The sequence below is a fragment of the Chrysemys picta genome, unplaced genomic scaffold (genome assembly GCF_011386835.1).
Source record: "Chrysemys picta bellii isolate R12L10 unplaced genomic scaffold, ASM1138683v2 scaf4648, whole genome shotgun sequence".
Lineage (NCBI taxonomy): Eukaryota > Metazoa > Chordata > Testudines > Emydidae > Chrysemys > Chrysemys picta.
The window spans coordinates 1-4000 of record NW_027057348.1 but is presented as its reverse complement, the minus strand read 5'-3'; the positions used below and the strand labels follow the sequence as shown (position 1 = coordinate 4000).

General features: G+C 39.9%; 1 long non-coding RNA gene across 2 annotated transcripts; it reads right to left on the bottom strand.

Annotated features, from left to right (window-relative positions):
* Positions 1–72: 72 nt before the first annotated feature.
* LOC103305833 (uncharacterized) lies at positions 73–4000 on the bottom strand. 2 transcript variants are annotated; one of them, XR_508275.4, is made up of 3 exons: positions 3723–3930; positions 2163–2253; positions 73–1922 (listed from the first exon to the last, which is right to left on the bottom strand). It is a non-coding gene; the product is annotated as an uncharacterized LOC103305833 (long non-coding RNA). The 2 variants fall into 2 exon arrangements; XR_508274.4 differs by lacking the exon at positions 3723–3930 and adding an exon at positions 3958–4000 and having other exon boundaries at positions 74–1922.

Sequence of the window (4000 nt, the reverse complement as noted above, 5' to 3'; positions counted from 1 at the left end):
TTTAAACCTTGATTAAATCACTGAATCATACAAGCTGCAAAAGAATGGATTGTTTGACAGATGACTTACTCTGTATGACTGGAAACAATTCTGGAAAAAATGAAGCACTATTCTTTATAATCAACAGAGTACGGAACAAGAAAGTCATCTTTCATCAAAAAGCAAACAAAAAACCCCCATTCAGAAAAACTACTGTGACTTAGAGAACTTATAAGCAGCATTAACGTTATTACTCACAAAAAATGACTAACCAACAAACGTTCGAAAGAACCAATAAAGAATTGAAATTTTATTATATAAATGTCCATAAACATATTTTAAGGAAGGACACACTATTTTATTTCTGATTAGCAATGACTGGATGGTCCTAGATGAGGGCATGGGTATTGTATCACATTTTTTCTATATCATTATAAAGTAAAATCACTTTGTGTTTCAAATGTCTGTGGTTTTATTATACCATCCCAACAAATAATATGAATACAATTTTTAATTACAGCACTGGAAACACCAAGTGTGACCAACTTTACTTGCTTTCATGTATTTTATTCCTTTTACTTAACCTACTATAAATTAACCTCCAGAGTTTTTACAAATGCTTGGAAGTAAGTAAGGTGCCTTCAATAGCATGTGATGGTTATACCCCTGGAAATCAGTCTGGTGTCCTCCTTGAAGAGTGATTCTTGCAGTGTAGCTCTCATTAGTTCCTCAATCATTTTGGGATCCAGTTCAAAATTACCTTATTGTTTTTCAAAACCCTCCACAAACTTGCTGCAATTGATTCCCACAGGCTTTGGGCCAAATTCCCCTTTGGAGTAAGCAGACTCAAATGAATTGACCTAATTTCTAAGAGAATGATTTGCAAATCTTTTTCTGCCCAACTTCTTCCTCTGCATTCAGATTTGGAATTTAAAGTGTCTGAAAGTATGTCGACACTTAAAACGCTACTGTGGCTCAGCTTCAGTGTAGACACTCACTACAGCAACAAGAGGAGTTCTCCTGTTGCTGCAGTTAATCCACCTCCCCAAGAGCTGGTAGCTAGCTTGATGTAAGAATTGTTCTATCGACCTACCACTGTCTATGTCGGGGGTTAGGTCGGTTTTACTACGTCACTCCAGGTGTGGATTTTTCACTCACAAGCAACGTAGCTGGGTTGACTTAACTTTTTAATATAGGTCTGGCCTCAGACATCTCCTCTTGAATATCCTGCTGCTAGCTCAGAGTAAATATGTCAAAAACTGAAGTATATATCTCTTTTCCAAAACCCTTATCTTTTATTCTCCATAACTATCTAGTTAGTTGGGAATTGGTCCTGCTTTGAGCAGGGGGTTGGACTAGATGACCTCTTGAGGTCCCTTCCAACCCTGATATTCTATGAGTCTATGATCAACAATGTTACCATTCTCCCTACCCCTCTAGCTCACAACCTAGTATAACTGTTTTAAACTTTATCCTTCTCCCCCAACATTGTCACTATCACTAATTTATGCTGGCTTATTCTACAAAACAGGTCAGAAACCCGATCATTCTTCACCTCTCCTATCACCAACACTTGTCCATGTTTTGATCATCTTGTGTCTTCTTGACATCTGTACCCACATCCTCTCTGTTTTCTGTTTCATACTCCTCCAATCCATCCGAAACTCAGCTGAATAATGTATCTACCTCACCTATAGCTTTGACCACATTCAGCCCATCTGCAAATTCCTTCACTTGTTTCCTCTCACCTTCTGCATCAAATGCAAGTTCTTTGTCCTTTCCTTTAAAACCTGCCACAACTTAGTCCGATGTCTAGCCCTAGAGGCTGATCTCATGCTCTAGACTAGAGCACATGGGCTTATGTGACAATCACCATCACAGAGCATACAGGACTCACAGCAGAATCAAGCCAGTGGTCCAACAGCGGCCAGACAATATGAAACCTAAAGAGAAAACAAAAGTGAATTATAAACTGATGCACTGAGAATTCCTCTTAACCTGTGTAATAGGTACATTAACTATGCATTGCCATAACAGAATGTTTCATAGATTGAATTTTGTCAATAATCACCTACTGCAATCTATTGTTATATAATATCCACATTAATTATAAAATATAAATTGTAAGTTACCTTTTAATGTTTTAAATAGGCCTGTATAAAAACACAAAGGGTGACATTCACCTGGTTCAGAAGACAAGATGATAAACGTACAGCTTTCAGTATTGTCAGGAAAACATCCCAGATTTCCCATGAAATTCTGTCCTGGTATTGTCTAAAAAAGAATGGTAATACTTTTTATTTTCTAATCTAACTTTGAGTAATGAACGTGAGTAGATTCAGTTAGACATTATTTTATATTCACTACTTTGTGCTTTTATATGATCCATTCCTAATTTTATGCACCTGTTGGTTTGTTTGTGTGCAGTTGAGAAACTCAATCAGCAACATCCATTAACATCTTTTTTTTGTAAAGATATTTCTGTGGGGAAGGGCGTGGGCTTTTTCAGGTTCACCAGAGACCTATAAGACCCTATAAGAAACTTGGAGCAGTCCATTTGTCCAGAATCATCAAAAAGGTTGTTTAAATATATAGCATGCTAGAAAAATTACTAGTTACACCTCTACCTCGATATAACGCTGACCTTGGGAGCCAAAAAATCTTACCGTGTTATAGTGAAACAGCGTTATATCGAACTTGCTTTGATCCTCTGGAGTGCGCAACCCTCCCTCCCCCCGCCCCCCGGAGCACTGCTTTACCGCATTATATCAGAATTCCTGTTATATTGGGTCACGTTATATCAGGGTAGAGGTGTATAACTAGGGGACTGGATGCTTGGTGGCTTATTTAGTCCAAGCTTATTGCACACACCAGGAGCTCCTTCCATTCCTCCATAAAGTTTGCAGATTACACAAAAATTGGGAGAAGCGTTAAAAAATGAAAAGGATATATCACTGATTCAGAGCAGTGTGGATGGCTTGGTAAACTGGGTGCAAGCGAACAATATGCATTTTAATATGGCTAAATGTGAATCTAGATATATAGGAACTAAGAATATAGGCCATAATTACAGAATGGGGGACTCTCCCAGCGCTGTAAAAAACCCACCCCAACGAGGGGAGTAGCTACCAGCTACTCCCTCCTCCAGTTTTTTCACCCCCCCCCCCCCGGAATGAGAAAGTTTCAGCCCTGTAAAGTGGCAGTGTAGACAAGGCCTAAGCATTGCTCTCCGCCAGACACTAGGAAAGCAAAGATGCTGTGCCATCTGGGTTTGATGGAAAAGAGGCATAGAACTGTTTGTACCATGTGCATCTTGATAGGACTACAGCCCAAATTGTTTTATTATTTTCCTCAGCATGACATACAGGAGGGGCAATCAAAATCAGCCTGGCAGAATGTGCATGAGAACGGTCTCTGGACAGATAAGCAATTGATCAAAATCACATTCTCTGATCTCCTGGGGCCAAATCCTGTTCCCATTGAAATAAAAAAAAGTTTTGCTATTCAGTTCAATGGGAACAGGCTTTGACATTTGGAGAGGAAAGAACAAAACCACTCAAGCAAGGGCTATGTTGCTTCAGGTATCAAAGGCTGCTGATTCATGTGAGAAAGTCAGCAAACATCTGATCTTTGTCCACTGCAAGGAAGAAATCAGCAATGAGGCTAAAACAGTCTCTGTTCTATATATCCAACTCATAAGTTCACCTGCAGAGGATCAAGGAAATACGAAGGTTCCAGATTACCTTAAAGTTTTCAGTCCCTTGGTTAGAATGCTCATAGTCGAGGCTGGAGCAGAAATCAAAAACACTGTTTAAACACCTTCCGTCCCACTCACCCCTCCCCTCTTGAGGACTTCTGACCAACTTAACAGCACACTACAAATGCTAACAAACTAAGGGCAGGTCTTCAGTACGGGGGGGGGGAGGGGGTCGATTTAAGATACTCAAATTCGAATTTGACCTGTCAGAGCCGACTTACCCCACTGTGAGGACGGCGGCAAAATCGACCTCCACGGCTCCCC